This window comes from Zootoca vivipara, chromosome 2 (assembly GCF_965207765.1).
Source record: "Zootoca vivipara chromosome 2, rZooViv2.hap1.1, whole genome shotgun sequence".
NCBI classification, from domain to species: domain Eukaryota; kingdom Metazoa; phylum Chordata; class Lepidosauria; order Squamata; family Lacertidae; genus Zootoca; species Zootoca vivipara.
Genome location: NC_142584.1, coordinates 40,499,974 through 40,523,172, shown reverse-complemented (window position 1 = coordinate 40,523,172; position 23,199 = coordinate 40,499,974).

The window sequence follows — 23,199 nt, the reverse complement described above, 5'->3', positions numbered from 1 at the left end:
GAAACAAGGAGACGAGTGGGAGGAAAGCATCTCTCCCTATCAAATTTTTTATTTTATTTTTTAGTGAAAGCCTCCGCTTTGTGGTCTTCTTATTGAGAAATTACCACGTTTCCTGTGGGAAATTGGAAGATGGGCGATGATTTTCTTTATTTCACACACCAGGGCTGTTTTCCAATAATAAACTTGTAGACTTGGAAGACAATCAATGCCCTCCCCCATGCCTTCCACTTTAATAATTCTTGCTCTATTCCTTTAATTTTGATGTTTTAAATGTGTATCTGAATCCCCACTGAGCGCTCTCTGCAAAATATTTAAAATATATATCACTAAGCGGCAACATGGAGGCTCACATTGCTTAATGACAAACAGTCACCCATACTATCAGCACACACCATAATACATCCAGCAGGACAGGCCCTTGCCAGGGGCACACCCAGCACATGGGAAAGCTCATGACTTCCTCCAAAGAATACTGGGAAGTGTAGTTTGTTTAGGGTGCTAAAAATTGCACCTCTGTGGGGGTAAACTACACTTCCCAATATTCTTTGTGGCAGGGGGATGTGCTTTAAATCTATGGTGTGGATGTGGCTATAAGGAACTGCTGCGTGTATGTGACCTATGGGTATGAGGTGCCTTCCCCACCATTGCCCCAGCTTCATTTTACATCGATTGGTTCTCCTTCCCCTGTTCCTGCGCTCTTCTTTGTGCAGTCTGAAACAGGAATAGACGACAGACAAAAGGCATATATGAGGTGTATCTCTGTGAGTAAATCCGCAGGAACTTCATGGGGTCCCAGTCTTCTGTGTGCCTGTCTGTTTACTTATCAGCAGATCTACTCACCAGGAGATGCCTCAGCCTGCCCTTTGAAGGGGGCAAACCTGCAAGTACAATGCTTCTCCACATGTCACAAGAAACAGTCCCTTTCATGGGGGACTGAGGACCAAAGAATCCTGTGATACTCTCTCAACAAGGTTTTCAATCCGTCAGTCAAACAAAAAAACAAATAACAAAGGCTGCATCCGCACCATACATTTAAAGCCCATTGCTTCACTCAAAGAATCCTGGGAACTGTATTTCACTTCTCACAGAGCTGCAATTCCCGGCACCCCTCACAAGCTACAGTTGCCAGGATTCTTTGGGGGAAGCCGCATGCTTTAAATATGCTTCAAGTGTGCTTTAAATGTTTGGTGAAGTTGGTTACGGAGTCCCCAGTTCAAATTTGACCCTTATCACGAACTCAGCAGGTGGTCTTCTGCAAAATACTATCTGTCATCCTCATCATTTTCTATAATGCGGGGATAATAATCCCAGCTTACTTTTCAAGGTTGCCCCAAGCCTAGCTGAGATAATATACATGAAGCATTGTCAGCCTTCCAAAATGCTATATAAATGCTAGGTATTATTAGTAGTAGTCATATATCTTGGGAAGTACCAGATATAAACAGTACCTTAGGCCTCCTGAAGCCTAGAATGACCCTCCAGACATTAAACAGTACGTGTGCTTGGCTCGTGGTCATTGCTCCATACTTTGTTGACAGAAGTAACAGGCTGGGTTTTTGAAAATGGGCCAAGCACCATATGGTGGTGCTGCTGCTTCAATCTGGGCCAGGACCAATATTTTTCTTCCAGATTGCTGGCTCAGTGGATTTTTTCTAAGCAGGGTGCACCAGCTACTCAGTATACCTTGCATGTCCCTGAATTTCTCAGCTTTGGAGGGCAACCAGGCTGCGATCCTATACCTGCTTACCTAGGACTTTCTTCTGGGAAGACACACTTAGGATTGTGCTGTCATTGTGAAGTGTGGTGCACCTCCTCTCTTATATGCAGTTGTGAAGGCAATTTGGGGCAATAGTCTAGCATAAGGCAAATGAACATTAAAATGAAATTGCTATTTTATCGCTCACGGAGACATGAGACTGAGTTGCACGGAGTTTTGAAGCAATGCATCTGGCAGGTCTTACATTCTCACCAAAAGGGTTACATTAAGAAATGTAGTCCACATTATGAGGTGCTGGAGCTGTGAACATCACCCTACAAGAAGGCTGGGCTTGAGGGACATCTCCTTGGGGCAAAGAGTACCTGGAAAGGCAAGATGGTAATCCTAAGGAGTCGGGTGAGGGAGGTGGGGGGAGGAGAACAAGGACTTGCAACATCTGTCCCTTAATGCTGTGCTCTAGCCCCTAGGCCACCCCACCTTTTCCATCAGATAATAGCAGCAGTGACTTATTCCCCGTCTGACAAAAGATTGACCCTTTCAGCTCAGCCTGCCCATGGGTTTAACTCCTTCCAAATAGCCCACGGCCAGGCTCTCTCCGTAGGCAGCGGGGGATGCCCCCCTCCCCTCTGCTATGCAGGCGAGTGTGCGGGAATTGGCTGCACAGCTGCCTGGCAGGGAAGGAGCCAGCTCGTCTGGCATCGATTAGGTTTCATGTGAAGCTTTCAGACCCTGGGTAACTTCCTGGGGAGGTGGGAGGAGAGAAGGGGAGACCATGGTTCTTGGGGGGTAGCTGGGGTTTAGACTGAAGAGAATCCCAGAATTCAGGGGGTGAGGGTGGGGCAGATTAGCGCCGGGTGGGAAATACCCTGTGGAAGTGCCAGCTGACAAAGGAGGGAATTAGACCAGTCAAAACAGTTCAGGTGCCAGATCACAGAAGACCAAGTCCAGGGTGGGAACTTAATAGGAACAGGGGCAACATACCACAATGATACCTGGCTCAATTTTGGTTTATTCCAGCACCTTTTGCAAGGGGCTGGGGCTTAGGCCTGGGTGGAATACCCACCCACACCCCACACTTGGGCCCCCACACGTTGGAAACCCCTCTTACCACATGAAAACAGCCCGCCTTTCAGAGTTGAGAGGAAGGCAATCCTGCATATGTTCAGTGGCACTTCTTGCTATCTTTCAAGTCTAGCACTGAAAACAAATCCTGAGGCAGATTCCCAGCAAAAATGAAGTGCTCTTTAGTACCCTGACCTGCCTTTGAGCCTGCTCAATTCATGATTTGGTGCCAGGCAGCTCTGTAGAACTCATGTATCTCCTAAAGCCTCCATTTTCAGCATCCGCCTGGTTTGTTACAACCTTTTTAATGAGACAGTTTATACAGTCCCTGCACAGCTGAGGGAAACCCCTCCTAATTTTTAGACCACAGAGCACCTCTTTATGTCAAACCCAGACAAGATGGCTTTGCTGTAGCTCCCTTTTATCATTTACCGGTACCCTTTCTCTTTGTTTCCTTTTGGGGGTTGGTTAAACTGTGGCAAGAAGCCGCCACTGTTTTGCACATTTCACTGCATAAATTTGGTTGAAATATTCTGAGTAGGGATTGGGAATTGCCCAGATTATTGCTGTCTTTGGTTTTCTCCCCTTGCTCTCTCATAGGACCTTTCTGATCAGTTGAAAATGCATGTGCCTTTTTTTTAAATTGCCATATCCATGCTATCTCTAGACCAGCTCTGGTAATACTACCGTAGATCTTATCTTTATAAGCATCATTGTGATAGGGTTTCCATATTTCAAACAGTGAAAATCCAGACAGAAAAGTTGTTGAGGTTTTGTTTTTTTTTGTTTTTTTTTTGGCAAAGTTGTTGACATGGGGGGAGGGGTGATTTTTTTAAAAGTTTTGCCCAAAGCTGTTGACATGGGCTGCCATACGTCCAGATTTTCCCAGTCATTTCACCAATTTCCACACAGGCACTGCTAGAAACAGTAGTATTCTGGATATGTCCAGGAAATTCTGGATGTATGTGAGAGGGTGGCCATATTCCTCTTCTGTGTTTTACTTTGTCTTGAAAACATGATTATGCCCCTGTGCTGGAAAGACACATTGCCTTCTAAGACACAAAATAATTAATTAAATAATTTTTATTTATTTCCAATATTGAACAAATGAAGAAATTTACAACACGGTAAGGGCATCATGGAAAAGGCAAGAGGCACTAGAGATGACGCAAACTAGATTCCATAGACGCCCACCATGACATTTGAATAACCACCTTCCATGCAGCAGTTACAATTGAGTGGATGTGTTGGTTAGAAGGGAGGGGGGAAGCCATATTTTCATACTAATCAGACATTGACATTTGCATGCTGTGAATATGCATTTTCTCTGCAACAGAAGCACTACTTTGAGGGAAGACATTTAGATCTCAGGCACCAAATGAGACTAACAACCATCTATTTATTGAGCAAAATAAAGACTGGCTGGGATGACTCCCAGTGACTATCATTCAGCTTGGATTGTTGTCTCTGCTTTGTTAAGAGATTGCTTGACCTCAGCAATTCTTGGGTTCCAAAGGATGGCAGGCCAATTTGCATTCCACCTCTCCTCTGTCAGGAGTCTTTGGGTCACACAGGAGAGTTGACTGGCAATATTGGACCCTGTGCCCATGCCAGCTGCCAGCTGGAAAGGAATAGCCAGTGGAGACTGGACAGATGCTTCAGTCACCCCCTTGTGGTCCCCATTCAATTTGTAGCTCCTTGGCAAGTGTGCAGATGTTTTGCTAAGCAATAATGTCACGGAAACCTTCAAACACCTGGATCCACAAGTGCATTAGGAGCTTCATGATCTGTTAGTCATTTGCAGTTCATCTCTTGGGCTGCCCTTCATGTGGTTTAATATTCTGAAGTTGTTGGCATTTTCAGAAGGCTCCAATTTTTCAACTTAGAGGTGCTGATATCTTAAAGAAGGCTGCATTACAACATTGAAAATCTATTGACAACTCAAGCAACAGTTCTTGATCATTGGCACTATGTGGGTCCTTGTGATAGTTTTTCCCCATACCAACTGTGCTGTAATAACATTTCTTTACTACCAATCGACACAAACTGACTCTAGTAGTTCCCTTCAATGAATGGTCCAATCTGTGGAAATGCAATAGTCTCTCCTAGATTATTTGACCTGTGGGTCCCGTCCCCCCCCCCCCGACACCTGAACAGGGCAAAGAGCTCAGAACGAACTTTACAACTCAGTGGGACTTACTTCTGATTAAACCTGTTAAACCAGCTAGCAAAGCCCTGTCTTTGCACCCACATTTTATTTGTATGCTGCCCTTCCACAGTTCAAACCATGCTCAAGACAGCTTATAATATGAAGAAGTGTGCATGCACACGAAATCTCATACCAAAATAAAAACTTAGTTGGTCTTTAAGGTGCTGCTGGAAGGAATTTTTTTATTTTGTTTCGACTACGTCAGACCAACACGGCTACCTACCTGTAATTATAATATGAAAATATACATAACAGCAACATAACAAAAATAGTCCTAAACAATAAATCAAATAGTAAAAAAATACACAACTGTATTAAACAATTTCCATGTAAGCCACAAGGTCTAAAATAACGATACATAAAATCAACAGCAACAACAGCAACCCCACCACCCCCAAACAACACCCCAGCCCATGTTGTTCCCTAGGCTTCTCATACAAAGCATCTCTAATTTAGCAGTTCATCTGAACTCAGCACCTCCAGTGCAGCACATAAACCAATCACAATGCAATTAAAAATGTACATTTATTTCTAAATGTCCTGGAGATTCTAAGTGGAAACAAAGGAGACAACAGGAAGCAAAGACGTCATAAAGAGTGTATCTTTTCCAAGTATAATTGTATCTAAGTTTACTCCCATATTGATTTCAGTGGTAACTATTTCACCTTTGATTCATTTACATTTCCAATCCAATGTAATTACGCCTGATTTGCATTGCTTTCATCTTCCCTGCATTTCATGCCGGTAAAAGATGTTGCAGTTTACTAACACTCCATTGACCCTCACTATCTATTTTCATTGCAGTTGTGCAAATTTGTGTGGCTTCTCGTGGCAAGAAGATATCTTCATTAGATGATATTCCCATGGAAAAAGAAACCTCCTGGGGAAATCACAAAATTTCCATAAGGCCCCATAGCAGGTTACAGCAATTTAAAAATATTAAAAACAGTTTAGATGGCTCAGATGGCTTTAAAGGGGGGTATTTTGACAAATTCATGGAGGGCATGGCTACCAATGGCTAATAGTCATCACGACTGTTCTGTATTAGCTGCAGATCATGTGTGAGAGAACACTATTGCCCTCTTGTCCTATTTCTGAGCTTCCCACAGGGATCTCCAGTTGGCCAGTGCTGGAAGCAGGATGATGGAATAGATGGGCATTTGACTTTATCCAGCAGCTAGGCTCTTCTTAAATTCTTACATTAAAAACTTATTGTTGACAGCACACAGTTTATGACCAAAGGAGCTGGTGGATTTCCTATGAACCCACCCAGTTTCTGAAATCTGGTAGAGAAACCCTCTTAACAGCCCCATATCCACCTAGTCTGCGATATGTGTTAACACAAGAGAAGGTATTATCAATCACAGCACCCCAACTATGGATTGGCTACTTGTCATCTTCAGAGATTTGGCTGGTGCCAACCCTGCTGGGCTTTTAGATGCCTATTGAAGGCCTATTTATTTATCCGAGTCATTGGTTAAGAACATTGAGAAGTATCCAGTATTCTGCAGTTTTCCTGTTGTTAGTTTTAGATTTTCTGGGATTTTTAATGAAGAGCAGGCTAAAAGTGCTCGAAATAGCCACTATTTAGGCTACAGCTGATAGAAGCGAACTACTTGATAAATGGTCGCTCAGGAGTCATTTCCTATACTGTATCTAGGATTGCAGCCGTAGTCCCTACTTGTAGGGTTTGTCCCCTACCGTTTCTAGTCCTACTGTGCAGAGCGGAGTCAGGTGAACTGCCCTATCTATTGCTGCCAGCGCAAGGATTAGCACGACAAGTTAAAACTCTAGTTTATGGACGATACCGAACTCCCAAAGCTTTCGTTTTCTACAGACATCCTTATCAGTGTCTAAAGCAACCCAGCTTATTTCTTCTCGTGGTTACTTCAGCGTTCAGGTTCTTCTAGGCTTCTATCAGCTAAATTGCAGTTGAAAACCAGAATAATTGAAATGAAAGCCTAGAAGGAACTTGCATTTATCGGGACTTCTAGACTTGCTCCTTGGTATGCATCAATTAAACAGCGAGATTGCTGGGAGGAAAATCTTAACAGAAGTAGGCCAAAGTATTGCCAGAAGGACATTTACTGCCCTACGCTACTAAATAAGACCATCTATGCCTCTGGAGGGGCAGTATTCAGAAAAGCCATACACCCAGAAACTCTTTGTATTTGTGGTGCTAATTGTACCGAAGATTTACCACTTAGCGCTGCAGCATCATTTTGATCAGAAAAGGCTTCCTAGAGCCATTTCTATGTTAAACCCTGTACTCGGAGAAAAATAAAGTTACAGTTGCACAGAGCAGAGCTTACATTCTAATTGTTACAAACCGGTACCGACTCAACGTTGGGATTTAACAAACATTTTCACACACCCCTGAAAAACATCCCCTTCACCCTTTCTGGCAATTTTTCACACTCCTTTGCAAACGAATGTAAAACCTCTCCCTCGGTCCATGCAGGATGTGCCCTTGGAGGAAATTCTAACAGCGCTACATGGTGATAGCCAGTGCTACCTTTTGGGTAGGATCTAAGTAAGAAGGTAGGCAGGCAGGCGGGGATTGGCTAAGGGCAGAATGAGTTGGGTGGGGCAGTGCCCCGTTTGCCCCAATAGACCAACCTTCATTGGTCATGAGGAACTGCCGAATAAGGGAGATCAAGTGAAGTTGCATGGGCTTTATGAACATAGCTACATGCTGGGCCCATTTGTTCATAGTAGATGTACTGAGGGAAGGGCAGAAATAAGGTGGTGAGGTATGAGGCTGGACTGATGTTATTTAGTGCTGGACCAGCTACTGTGTGCTTTTGCTTCTGTGGCTTGTACCTGTACAACATTCTAGAAAAAGGTAAGAAGCAACATGGCAGATTTAAGGGACATGGAGGCAAGGAAGAGGAAGTGCAGAATTCCAGTGTGATGTAGAAGGCAAATGAACCCAACAGGTTCTCTAGTGGTGGGAGGTGGGCAAAGCCAAACCCGACTAATAACACTTTATAAACCAGCCCTAAGAAAGGGGACTCAGCTATACAGTCGCAAATAAATCCTTTAAAGTTTGTTTAAGTGCAATATACAATGTGACACTAGATGGAGATGGCGAGCCTTATGGAAAATTCAATGTGGTTTTTTTTTTTTAAAAAAAGAATTTTCAGAATGGTTTTTATATGTGTGTAGATTCCACCAGGGTGATATGACAGATAATCCCACACATCACAGAGAAAATGTTTCACTCTGCATCACAGAATTGTAGTCAGAAGAGACCCCAAGGGTGAGCTAGTCCAACCCCTGCAATGCAGGAATAAAGGAGGAGTGTTTTGCATAACATAATCGGATGTCCATCAACAATGTTGTAACCGATGTATTGCTTACGTATTGTATTATTTGTGGAATAAAATGCAAAATGTGTGATAAAGCTGTAGTGCAGATGCAGTTAAAATATAATTTAACTAGAGTGCAGCTCTGATCCATTCAAATCATATGGAGGAGGGAGAAATATTGTTTTCTGCTGCTCCAGAGAAGCGGACATGGAGCAGTGGATTCAAACTTCAAGAAAGAAGATTCCACCTAAACATTAGGAAGAACTTCCTGACAGTAAGAGCTGTTCGGCAGTGGAATTTGCTACCAAGGAGTGTGGTGGAGTCTCCTTCTTTGGAGGTCTTTAAGCAGAGGCTTGACAGTCATATGTCAAGAATGCTTTGATGGTGTTTCCTGCTTGGCAGGGGGTTGGACTGGATGGCCCTTGTGGTCTCTTCCAACTCTATGATTCTATGATTCTATGAAATCAGTGGCGGTTTCATCATTCACCCCAGCAAGATGTGGGTTGCTCCCCTTTTTTGACAAACAGTGCCCCCAGTCTTTTCCTGCATTTCCCCCCATGGATGGGCCAAGTTCTATGATCCAGCGATTAAGTGGTTGATGGCTTCCCTCTCCTACTGCCATTCCATCTCATTTCTCTCTCTCTCTCTCCCTCCCCCCTTTATATATTGCTTTCCTCAAGAAACCTTGACTCTCAGCAGGAAAAAAATAGCAAAGAAGCGTTTAATGACAGCCTGCATTGTGCGTAATGAACCACCCTGCCTGTCTTCCTACTTTGCCCATTTGTGCATACTCTTATTTGGGAGGGGGAGCGGGGGGGGAAGAGAACTACCAGGAATGGCAAGCCACAAATCATGTTTTTAAAAATCCTGAAAATTCTGGCGGGGGGGGGGGGGAAGAGCAGAAATAGGTTTTTGGATGGCCCATAAGCATATATTTTCTTGTTTTCTGCTGCAACTTTACATAGAAAACATCAAAAACCAAGCGGGGGGGGGGGACCTGAGATTCTCCTAAATTTTATCTATGTGATGCTGGTGATTTCAGGCATCGTAAAATCTCAATAGTTCCATGCACACATTGTATACATTGTTTATTATTATTATAACTATTAATGTATAAACCACATTATTATTATTAGTTTATATACCACTTCCAATCAGTTTGCAAGTTCATAAACCAGTTGCACAAATGTTTAAATAGAAACACCCATACTTTAAACAAAAAATAGAACAATACCATTACAACCATTAAAACCATGTGTAATTTCATCAGCTCCATTCTGGGCTATAGGCGCAGCAACTACTTACGGCGCTTGTTAGGACACTGTTGTGCCCTGCTAAAAGCACAAGAAGTGCCCAGGCAACTTTCTCCAAGGATACCCCTATGCTAACTGCTTGGCTTAGTCCAGTCTCATGATTATCCTTGCTGCCAGAATAGTAATTAACCTTTACACCCTTGGCAACGGTGTATTACATTGACAAGTGCACCCATACAACCTAATTCCTTAATGCAGCAGTGTAAGGGGGAAATAATAAAGGAATGTGCATCATGTAGTATTGTGCAGTTCATATAAAAGGCTTATATACCTTCACTCTTGGGAATGGTGTATGGTATGTAGGTTCTCAATGCACACTCTTGCAGTAGCACATGCAAATGTGCATCTTGTATTATGCTTTGTGCAAATACTGCATTTGGTGCTTTGTAGATAGATTGTGTCAAGAGACAGCAAACAAAGAAACATTATATGGAAAATTACATATTTAAGAACATTTATTTCGTACTAAAACACTTTCTGACACGTAATTACTCTTACTTTGTACGCACAATGTATTGTTTGTTGTTTAGTCGTTTAGTCGTGTCCAACTCTTTGTGACCCCATGGACCACAGCACGCCAGGCACTCCTGTCCTCCACCGCCTCCCGCAGTTTGGTCAAACCCATGTTCGTAGCTTCGAGAACACTGTCCAACCATCTCGTCCTCTGTCGTCCCCTTCTCCTAGTGCCCTCAATCTTTCCCAACAACAGGGTCTTTTCCAGGGAGTCTTCTCTTCTCATGAGGTGGCCAAAGTATTGGAGCCTCAGCTTCAGGATCTGTCCTTCCAGTGAGCACTCAGGGCTGATTTCCTTCAGAATTGATAGGTTTGATCTTCTTGCAGTCCATGGGACTCTCAAGAGTCTCCTCCAGCACCATAATTCAAAAGCATCAATTCTTCGGCGATCAGCCTTCTTTATGGTCCAGCTCTCACTTCCATACATCGCTACTGGGAAAACCATAGCTTTAACTATACGGACCTTTGTCGGCAAGGTGATGTCTCTGCTTTTTAAGATGCTGTCTAGGTTTGTCATTGCTTTTCTCCCAAGAAGCAGGCGTCTTTTAATTTCGTGACTGCTGTCACCATCTGCAGTGATCAAGGAGCCCAAGAAGGTAAAATCTCTCACTGCCTCCATTTCTTCCCCTTCTATTTGCCAGGAGGTGATGGGACCAGTGGCCATGATCTTGGTTTTTTTGATGTTGAGCTTCAGACCATATTTTGCGCTCTCCTCTTTCACCCTCATTAAATGGCTCTTTAATTCCTCCTCACTTTCTGCCATCAAGGTTGTGTCATCTGCATATCTGAGGTTGTTGATATTTCTTCCAGCAATCTTAATTCCGGCACAATGCATAGCTCATCGCATATGTGCGTGTGCACACACATACACAACAAAATATGCCATTGCTGATCAATACAAGCACACATACATAAAGAATAACTAGGATACATATAGTTACAGATAATATATTCAACTGTACAGGCATGGTATGCCCAGAGTACACAGGAATAAATGCACATGCTAAAATATAAAACACAGCTCTGCCAACAGATGCATATACCCTGGCTGTGTACTACATAGCTACTTCATCTCCCCTTCATCTTTCTCCACTCCAACGCAGTTGTCCCAGAAATGGTGAGGTGTAGATAAATATTTTATCTTTCTTTTTGTTTGACAGCTGAGTAGGAATTTGTCAAAGTTTGAATTTTAATGTGAAAAGAATATTCTGAAATGCATCTAATTTAAAGAGGCAGCTTCAGGTGTAGGTGGCAACAGAACCCAAGAGCTTAGATTCACAGGGGCTAAGCTACAGTGTGTGTTTGCCCCAGAATCATCTTCTTCTTCTTTGGCGATCACTCGTAGCCGAGTAAGATTGTCTTCCATGAACACGGTTTTAACAATGGGTCTGGTAAGGGACCGTGGAGGCCAATTCTGGATCCACACATCCTTCCACAGTGGGGACATTGGTTTCCAGGCGGGAGTTGATCAAGGTGTGGATTTGCCAAGCGTGCCTTCCTCATAGCACGTTTCTCCCTTGCGTCCTGAGATCGAGTTTCTTCAAAGCCCATGACACTTTTGGAAAAGGCTGTTCTCCAACTGGAGCGCTCGCAGGCCAGTGTTTCCCAGTTGTCAGTGTTTATACTACATTTTAAAAGATTTGCCTTGAGACAATCTTTAAACCTCTTTTGTTGACCACCAGCATTACGCTTTCAATTTTTAAGTTCGAAATAGAGTAGTTGCTTTGGAAGACGATCATCAGGCATCCGCACAACATGACCAGTCCAACAAAGTTGATGTTGAAGAATCATTGCTTCAACACTGGTGATCTCTGCTTCTTCCAGTACACTGATATTAGTTCGCCTGTCTTCCCAAGTGATGTGTAAAAATTTTCCAAGACACCGTTGATGGAATCTTTCGAGGAGCTGGAGATGGTGTTTATAAGTGCTCCATGTTTCACAAGCATATAGTAATGTTGGTAGTACAATAGCTTTGTAAACAAGCATTTTGGTTTCCCTGCGAATGTCCTGGTCCTCAAACACTCTGCACTTCAATCGGGAGAAAGCCGCACTCGCAGAGCTTGGGCGATGCTGGATTTTGGCATCAATGTTGGCCCTTGTGGAAAGGTAACTGCCTAGGTAGGAGAAGTGATCAACATTTTCCAATGTTACACCATTGAGTTGGATTTGTGGCACTGCAGAAGGGTTATTTTGTACTTGTTGGTACAGCACTTTGGTTTTTTGGATGTTGAGTGATAAGCCAAGCTTTTCGTAAGCTTCTGCAAAAATATTTAGGGTGGTTTGGAGGTCATCCTCTGAGCATGCGCACACTACGTTGTCATCAGCATACTGAAGCTCTATGACAGAAGTTACGGTAACCTTACTTTTTGCTTTCAGCCTGCTCAGATTGAAGAGCTTTCCATCTGTTCGATATATGATTTCTACTCTGGTCGGGAGTTTCCCTTCGACAAAGTGTAGGATCATGGCAATGAAAATAATGAATAGAGTTGGGGCAATAACACAACCCTGTTTAACACCTGATCCCACAGTGAATGGTTCACTTTGAGAGCCATTGTTATCTGTGATTGTTGCTGTCATATTATCATGGAGGAGCCGAATGATGTTTACAAATTTATCTGGGCAGCCAATTTTCAGAAGGACAGTCCACAGGGCATTACGATTTACAGTGTCGAAAGCCTTAGTCAGGTCAATAAATTCCATATACAGGGGTTGGTTTTGCTTGCATTTTTCTTGAGGCTGTCGAGCGTTGAAAATCATGTCCACTGTTACGGCCCTAGAAGGCCGTAAACCATTTTGGGATTCAGGAAGGGTCACCTCGGATATTGTTACCAGATGGTTTGCTAAGATCCTTGCAAGAATTTTGCCGGCCGCAGCTAATAGAGAGATGCCTCAATTTCCACAATCAGTTCTGTCACCTTTTTTTTAAAGAGATTGATAATTTTGGCATCCCTAAAGTCTGCTGGGATTTCTTCTATTTCCCAGATATTTTCGATGAACTTGTGAAGTTGTTGTGTAAGTTCAATTCCACTCACTTTGAAGATTTTGGCAGGTATCCCATCAGGTCTACTGGCTTTGTTGTTTTTCATTTGGTTAATAGCTGTACACAACTCTCCCAGATTTGGAGATACTGCAAGCTCATCTCTAACTTGTTTTTGCGGAATTTGTGAGAGAACCTCAGCAGCTACGGGGGAGTTGCGGTTAAGGAGATGTTGGTAATGTTCTTTCCAGCGCAGTGCAATAGCTTCTTTATCTTTTAGAAGTGTGTTACCGTCTGCTGAGCGTAGGGGGCATATGCCATGATTTATTGGCCCATAGATGGTCTTTGTGGCTTTAAAGAAACTCTGCAAAGCAACAGGTGAGTCACTAGGAAAAATTCACATCCATTCAGTCAAAGCATGGAGTAGTTGCTACTTCATTGCAATAACATGAGTAAAGAGCAAAGCAGCCTCTCATCAAATGTGCATTCAGTGACCACGTGCACGAAGATGAAATTAAATAGAGCAGCCTAAACCTTTTGAAGGGAAGAACAGCTTTGAATAGATGAGGATTTTCATTTTGGAAGAACATACAATGAAGAAATAACAACAACAAGCAATTATAATTAATTGATTGATTAATAAAAACTGCAAGTGATCAACGAACAGTTGGCAGGAGTGGGTAAAGCCAAGAATTCGCTCTGTTCTCAGGGAAAAACAGGCGGCTGGAATGCTGGCTTTACAATCTGTGTGAATTGTGAGGGACTGATTGGAGGAACAAGAGGTGCTGAGCCAGGACCCCCAACTCTAATCATTAAAGGGACATCCTCACTTTTTGCTTTTTCTGGGGCTGCAAGTGACCCATGAAGTGAGTGGTGGCAGAATCTACCAGATAGGAAAACACTGCAGGGCTGTTGCAGAGTAGTGGGGCAAGGAAGCAGGTGAGAGTCTCTTTCCTGAGCATTCCCACTTCTATACAATCCCTACCTGACTCTGCACAAAATAAAGAGGGCACTGCACTGCAACCTTCTGCCAAAAAAGGAAGGAGATAGCACGCTAAATCCCAGGGGACTGAACCTGAGATTCACAGCATGTGATTCCATTTCTTGCAACGTACACCTGGTCATATTTTGCGGAAACACCTTTTATAATTTCCACTCTTGTGATTTTGGGATGGTGGCCTTGGTACAGAATTTTGCATTGCCTTGTTATGACCTTGTAAATTCACAGCTAAGCTTCTCAGGTTGGAATGATCATCTAGCTAAGAATCAAAGATCACAAATTAGCAGTAGTTTTTTTTCTAAAGGTTGATGTGTGGAAGATACTTGTCTAAGGAAAATATTTGTACTAAGCTAATAGCAGTTCCTTTGTTCTTTGAGACAAGAAGTTTGCCAGCTACAGCAGAAGCTAGAAAGCATAAAAACCCAGACTCTTCGCTTGTGTACATGTTAAGTTCCCAGAATGGGTCAAACAGGAGTTATAGGTGAAATTTTCACTGGGTGTGCGTGTGTGTGATGGGACAGTGCTGGGAGTAAGGGGGTCACCTCTCCGCTTCCCCATGCTTCAGTCTCTCCAGTCTGAATTTAAGGGATGGTGAGGCTATTATATGCTACATTCTTAATGCAGGAAATCAGACCAGGGACTCCAGTGTCACACCTAGTTGAGTACTCAGTGTGAATTCATTTCACAATTGAATTCTCATCTGAGTACTGTGGTTTACTATTGCATTTTTATTGGTATACAAAGTCTGTGGCTTTTGTGACTTCCATTCTTTAATTGCTGAAAACCAAATTTGCCACCTTAGTTATATCACTGTGTTGGCCTACTGTGACATGGGACCCAACATTGCCATGATAGATTTGCAGCATGATTCTCTGCAACAAATAGAATGAAGTAGCCATTACAAAGCAATGGAAGTTCTTTCCCTGTCCTGCTAATCTTTTACCTGAAATCTGGAGTGCTACAGAGAGCAGTCACTCTGCTTTTTATGCTGAGCAGCTACCAATATTTTAAAATGTCTCTACAACTGGGAACAATGCCACAATTCTCTTGTCATGTGGTCAAGGAACAGTCACTGAGAAGAATTTTAAAGGGCCCCACACAGACCCATTCTCTACACAAAAATAATTGCATTCCAGTAGAGACCCCAGTATGGTTGGGACATTACTTAGTAACATAAGCAGCATAATGATTAATTCAGTTCTGGCTTAGTGTGCAACAAATTTCCTTGCGAATTCTCAAGAAATCAATTGATTTTGCTGTATGCTAAAATATATACAAATATAGTTCCCTAAAGAAGAATTGCACTATCTGAGAATAGCAGATTACTTGTTGGCAACATCAACTTATCTTATTAATAGAGTAGCAGCAACAATCAAAGCTAACCACCTAATGACTAGGGATGGGGGAGATAGTCAATTCAGTTTGCATTAAAGGCAAACCTTCCTAATCTGCACTTGGGCCAGGTTTTAACTCAGTTGTTGCATGTACGGAACGAGGTCCATTCATGCAACAGGACTTTCTCCTCCACTTCTCCCCAAACCATTCTCCCCAACAGGGCCGTCTCTAGGCCTGGGTCTGGTGGCGCGGGGTGCCAGGGCGCCAGGCCACCAGGGGCGCCACTGCGCCCGCTGAGAGGCGTGGTGGAGGCCGCCCCAGGTGCGCCTCTCAGCTGTTCAGCGGCTTCAGGCTGCTTTCCGGAGGCGTGCGGGCCTGGGGCTGCCTCCGCTGCGTGCAGGGGCGTCGCAACGGGGGCGGGCAGCACCCCCTGGCCCAGGGCCGGCCCCACGGCCAGGCTGGGTTGCGCAGGGCTCCGGCCCTCCAGGCGGCAGCTGTGCACTGAGCTGCGCCCGCCGTGCCGGGAAACGGGGCGGGGTGGGGGCGCCAGAGGGATCCGTCACACCACGGTGCCAGGGTGCCAGGTATGCTTAAGACGGCCCTGCTCCGCAAATCTGTTCTGGGGGGTTTGGGGACCCCTGAACAGGTTTAGCGGCAGGGCCATCTCGAGCAGGTCGGGCGCCCTGGTGCTGAGGCACGGAGATTGCTCCGACGCCCCTGCCCTCGCAGCGTGCAGCACGGCTTTCACACGGCTTCGCCGTGCAGCGCCCCCCCTGCCGGCCTGGCACCCTGCGCCACCAGGACTACACCTAGAGCCGGGCCTGTTTAGTGGGCAGGCAGGGGACAGGTGAGCGGCAGAGGAAGGTCTTGCTACATGAGCAAACTTTGTTCTGTGTATGTATACCCCACTTAGTGCTACACTGAGTTCCACCCCAAACACAGCCATTCTTCAAAACTTGCAATGCTCCTAATTTTGCAATGCAGTTCTCCACCCAAGTAATGTGTACAGAAATGTCTAGACTAAGTACCATGTTTCTCCAAAAACAAGACACCGTCTTATATTTATTTTTCCTTAAAAAACACACACTATGGCTTATTTTCAGGGGATGTCTTATTTTCCCCCCTCCTCTTCCTCCTGCCGCGGCCGGCCTTGCTGCCACGCCTATCACTATGTCTTATTTTCGGGGTATGGCTTATATTCCTTGAATGCTTAAAAATCCTGCTATGGCTTATTTTATGTCTACGTCTTATTTTCAGAGAAACAGGGTATGCATAAAAATGCACAGTGAAAAGAACATGTGCAAAAATTTAGGGGAACTGGTTTGCAATTTTCCCCAAAATTATATTAGACAAATTGTATTATATTAGACAAATTATATTATACTAGACAAAATTCCATAGAAAAATGTGTAGGTTAGGAGAAATTTGCAGTAAAATGCTGATGAATTCTCATGAGGGCCTTTTTAGAAAAATGCAAACTGATATGGAAAAGTGGGGAACTGAACTTAAGAGTGAAAAAATGATAAACTGAAAGAAGCTGAAGTTGATAGTTGGCTCCTATGGAGCAGGGAAATAGGGGTTCAGATGGTCCCTAAGATATGTTGGACCTAAGTTGTGCAGGGCTTCATAAATTAATACAAGGACCTTGAACCTGGCTCAGTAGTAAATGGGAAGCCTGTGTAGATATTCTACACTAGCTGAAGCATCTGCACTGGGTTCAAGGGCAGCTGCACAAAGAGCACGTTGCAGTAATTTAATCTCTCTGCCTGGTCTAAGGTAAAGTATAGGATAGTTCAGCTAAACTCTTGAAATGCATCAGATTTCTATACATATCTGAGTTTCACAAATTACCTTAATACTTTGCCCTGTGGCAAAGAGATCTAATCTTCACTTAATCCAGGAATGACGAAGCTGTGGCCCTATAAGGCTTTTAAATGTACCCATTTTGAAAATGGTGTTATTAATTGAAAGATTCAGGTTGTCTGATTATTATAAGATTAATAGAATTAATAAAAGCTAATCATGAAATAGGTAACAGAATTATTAAGAGCTGGAATTATTAAGAGCTGATATCTATAGCATCACAGATATTCAGAAAGAAGTGATAAATTGCCCAGTACAAAAAATGGAAAGAATTGCATGTCTGAGGGTTGTGATTTTTGGACAAGACACAGGACATTTTATTTTAAGTGATCAGTTGAAAGGGGGGGGGGGTTCTGAAAAGGCATGCTAAAACATGAAAATAGGCAATGTTAGCTAGTTTTGGACCATCAGTAGACTCCTGGTGGATCATGAAAGAAGGGTTTATTCCAGGGATTGTCAACCTGGTCCCTTCCACCCACTAGTGGGCGTTTCAGGATTCTAGGTGGATGGTAGAGGGTTCTACGGCACAAGCCGAATCCTCCTTCCAACGAACACTGGTGGGCGGAAAGGAAATTTTACCATCAGGAAAAATGCATTAGTGGGCGGTAGGTATAAAAAGGTTGACTACCCCTGGTTTACACGATATCATAGATATGAATTGTCCAAGCATGAAACCTAAAAACTTGGCATCATTGAAACTGGACCCAAACTAGTTTTTTGAAACTACCTTTTTGAAACCTTTTTGAAACTACCGTATAAAGGCTATGTATTAAGCTCAAAAAGCACCATTCTCTTCTAATTGAGGTGCCCCACCTTCAGGGGTGTAAATAGGGCTGCCATATGCCCGGATTTCAAAGGATTTCAACAACTTTTGGGGTGTCCTGGTTTTTACTTTTTGAAATATGGCAACCCTAGAAATGTTCTTCTGACTGACAACCTTCAGAGCTGTCTTCCTCAACTTTCTAGCTTTGGCTGTATGAGACAGGTTTGGGGTGTTGCTTTCAGGGAGCACCAGGGGGGCACTAAGGGGGAAGGAGGGGGTAAGCCCTGTTGTGCAAATGGAAGGTCTCACACAGGGCATGTGCTGATGGGATTCCTTAAATGAATCCCACCCAATAGTTTTAATCCCTAACAACCCTCCAGATGTTGTTTGGTTCTGGCTCCTATTGTCCCCAGCCAGCATGGCCAGTCCTCAGGGATGAATGGGGCTGTAGTCCAGGAACATATGCAAGGTCTCCCAATCCCACTTTAATCCATTCTGGTATATAAACTTTTCTTACTCCATTAATAATTTGATTATTTCAAAGTGCTAGAAAGAGCAGTGCTAAGCTGTTCAGTGCCATTTTCAGGGCTCAGAGGTGCCATTTTTTTCACTTCTACTGTCAAGTAATTTACTACGTGGAGGGGAAACAACAACATAACATGAGTCAATGTGAAAACACAACATAAATGTCAAGCTATGCAGTAAGCTCTGGTATTACAGTTTGCAGTCATTAAGCTACAAATCACATATCAACATTGTGTTTTACGCATCTTTGTTTCACTACAATTATATGTCCTGGGAAGCAACTGACAAGATTGAGCATACTGCAAAATAACAGATGTGCAGTCCTCACACATGACAATTTACATACCAATAGCTTGTTTCCCTGTATGGAAGTGCCAGGGTCAGTATCACAAGCTCCGAAATGCTGTTGGAATCAGGATTGGATTGGCAGGTGGTGATACAAGAGTAAGAAGAAGAAATTGGGGTGGGGGCTAAATGGTGGGAACCTAAGCCAGAGGAATGGGGAATATTCCCTTTTCACCCTAACTTCAGCCACTTCAGTCGGGGGAGTGGGGATGCCGGCTCTGCTCCCCTCCACACTTTCCTCCCCAGCAGAGAGCCTCAGAGGAGGCTAGGGAGGGCTTGGAACAGCTAAGGGAGGAGGAACTGGAGGCAGCAGCAACTAAACAGGAGCCTGAACAGGAAGGTTCAGTTTTGTCACCTTGGACCAGTGACTGCCTTCTCAGATGGGAGCAGACTCCCCTCCCCTCAAAGGCATGTGCATTTGCAATCCTGACATTTGCAGGGCACACCACATCTTTAAATGCTGTTGGAACATCTTCATCGTTTCCATCCAGTTCTGAACTTCTGGCACCTGTTCCTCACCTCCTAAACCATGACGCCTGAGCCTTGTGTCTGCTACTGAGCCTGTACCATGATTTGCCTGAATAAATATCTATTTCTTACTTACAAGTAAGAGTCTCTGCTTGTATGTTTGGGTTGGGAAAGATACCTGTCTTTCCATTTGCAGATTGTTGCTTCAAGGAGTGTGAATTAGATAGTTTCTCAATAAAATGCAAACAAAATTGAATTTCTCCTCCATCCCTACATCTACGGGTGTGTGTGGCAACTTCAGGTGGGTTCCTGGACATATCCTTTGAACTACGGTATTCATTCTGAAGAGGGACATGATCAAGGGAGCTGACACAGCTTCTTAAAATGGGAGAAGGTACCTGCCATGAATAAGCCCCCAGCTCCTCTGTGCCAGAGGTCCACCGGGACTGCTTTGAATATTTTACAACTTCCTTGAATTATTAACTATACGTTACTGACTTAATTGAAGGGGGAGTGGCTGTGGTTCCCTGGGGACATGGTGGGGGGTCTTGAAGACAGCTAATGTGTCTGAGGCCCATGAATAAAGGATGGCAGTGCTGTGTGATGAGGTGTTGGTGATGGCCCCACTTCCCCCATGCTAGGAGGGAATTGGGACAGGGAACAAAAAGGGCAAGGAGACACCAGCTGCTTTGACAGAGGAGAATGGAGCTATATCAAACCATCTGCTTCCTTCCTCTTTCTGTGATGCAATTAGATATTTGGTCCAATGGTGGGGAAGGGAGAGAGCTCCTGAATATGTTAGCTGATGGATTTGAAGTGGTGGTGAGGTGCATATGTGTGTGTTTGTGGAGAGAGGAACCAAAGCGCACCACAGGAGGCCATTGTCCTTTGTTTCAACTTTGGTAGCATGCTTCACCTCTCAGATGTGAGTTCAGTGCTCAGTTTGGGGAAATGAAGGAGGCACAGCTTGAGTCTTGTAGACTATGGAGAGTCGTGGAGTTTGTCCCTCAGAGACACTTCCCTTCATGGTTTCATCACAGAGAGGGAATATATGTCCATACCTATCCACCCCGAAGAATCACTTTTGGTGTTCTAAGTGCTATGGGGTGGGTGGGTCTTGAATGGCAGCCTCCTTAATCTCTTGCACCACAAGCATTCTGGGCCTTTATTCAGTCAGTCAGGCTAGGCTCCGTGGGGCAAGGGTGACCTCTAAGCTGCAGCAGTATCTTGAGTGCTCACTGCTTGCCCCACAGCCTGAGGATTGTCTGCTGACCTCCCAAAGCAACGGAGAGGCACCGGGTCCTATAAATCCCTTCCCTCTGGGCTAGTCCAGCAGCCTGAGCAGCTTGTCACACTGAGTAGCAAGCAGGTTCTCCTCAAAGATGCCTCATCACACCTCTCCAGACGGGTATTTGACCTCCAGCCTGCCCATAACTATGTCTTCTGCTCCCTCCGGCCCTTGGTTTCCTGATAACCTTGTCCGGTTCATGACCTTCAGCCTATTCAGGATTAGGCCTTCCTCCTCTGGCTCACGTGGCCTCTGTCAGAACCTGACCCTGTGTCAGCCTGTCACAAGCTAGGCCCCAAGCCTGACAGTTCCCAGTTCCTGGATGTGACAGCTGATGAAGAAGCACACTTTTAACCCAATAATGTCTAGTGACTTTTCTCCCAGAGAAGATTTAATAAGAGATTTGATCCGGTTTTACAAGGACCAAAGTGGGTGAGTATGAGAGGAGGCTTCTGCTGGAAGATGGCTCTGTGACACGGGTGGGGGAATCCATTGGCTGGGGAGAATTGGCTGCTGGACAGAGGGGAATTAACCAGACCAGCTCTGAAATGTCAGAACAAACTCTCTGTTCAACGTCTGGAAGATTAGTATTGTGCAAATGAATAGGTGGATTTTGCAAACTTTGCCATGAAAGGTGGAAGGTCTTCCATCTTTATCGAAAAGAGATGGGATTGAAATTTCTGCCTTGGATCTTTCTGTCTTTCTTTCTTTCTTTCTTTCTTTCTTTCTTTCTTTCTTTCTTATAGGAAGGCAGGATAGAATTGTCAAAAATTACTGCAACGTGTTATATATTGGGGAGGGGGGTGGGTAAGGAAAATAAATGTATGCATACAAAATAAGGAGGGCTGTTTAAGCTGTAGTTCTACTAATAACAACAACACAAAAACCTCTAAGGGGTTACAGTGGATCATAAGAGCATCTCTCCACTACCCTGCGGCCACCCTGGAGCTCCTCAAACTTCACTGCCACCACGCTGCACTATCCCTGTCCCAGCGAGCCCAGCACCACTTCTGCTGGGAAGACATCAATGACTGCCCCCCTCCCAGCTACTGCTGTGTTTCAGACATATGGAAATAAATTGAAATGGACTCGAAGAGTATGCAAAGGTAATACAAAAATGTTTCGGAATGCATGATATCCAAGGAAATGCTGAGGGAAGATGGCATTTTTGGCTTAGGAACAATACTTCAAATATATATACCGTAGGACTTCTGGGTGCTCAATGGATTCCATGTACATTATGCTAGCAATCATTCCCTGCATTCAAACAGAGTGCTCAATTGTCTCCAACAGGGACGCATGAGAACTTCAGTTTGGTCTACGTGCTATCCTTTGAAATTCATACTTCTCCAAATTTTGTGATGCAACTTTCCAACCAAAATATGCATGAATATGCATATATGAAAGTGTGTACCTGTATGTTAGTGGAAATAATATACAAAAATGCATTATATTTGGGGAGGGAAATTGCTTGCAAAAATGTTTATATTAGGATAAATGCATACGAAATGTATATATTGGGATAAATGCTCGATAAAATGCTTATGAACTTTTGTAAGAACTTTAAAAGAAATCATAAACTGATGTAGAAGTGTGGTGGACTGAATATAGGAAAAATAAGAAACCAAATCTAATGCATCCATCCCTAGTAGTCTGCTTAAGAAAATAAAATTATTATATTTATTATTCAAGGTCAACAGCAGCCAGAGCATGTGTGCTGTGAAGTAATTACCGTGCAGTACTGACTTTGGGTACTCAGAGTGGGGGCCCCAAGTTGGCATCCCTGCCTGGGACACAGTGCCCTGTAAAGCTAGAGGCAAGTCCAAGGCCACATCCACACCATACATTTAAAGCACAATTATACCTCTTTAACAAGTGTGGCATCCCCAAAAGAATCCTAGGAACTAGTTAGTTAAGGGTGCTGAGAGATGTTCGGAGACCCCTGTTCCCCTCACAAAGCTACAATTCCCAGAGTGGTTTAATAATCAGTCCTTTCCCCCAGGGAACTCTGGGAATTGTAGCTTTGTGAAAGGTATAGGGGTTTCCTAACACCTCTGATCACCCTTAACAAACTTCCGTTCCCAGGGTTTTACATATATGGTGCAGATGTAGTCTGACTAATAGGTAGGGTCTAAGTCAAAGATCAGATGACTGGATGGCTCCAATATCAGCCTGAAGTCTACTGAGAGCTGAAATATTGCCATCAGGATGTATGTACTGTAGCCTTAACCTCCCTGGAATTGATCAGCCTCTGCTTCTGAGCAAGGCTGGCATCCCTGCTGCTGCCTCAGAATCTGGCATGGTGGTGAACACAGGATGCCCAGAACTAAAGGAATTTCCATAGAGGATTCATCTACATCTGTGGTTGTTGGCAACGTAACATTATCGGAACAGGAGGTAGAGAAGGCATGGCTCCTTGGAATTTATCCTCTCCTCTATGTCTGAGAAACTTTTTGTAACAGGGGTTGCCTCTGTGGCTGCTTCCTGAGATGGCCCAGTGAGACGATCCC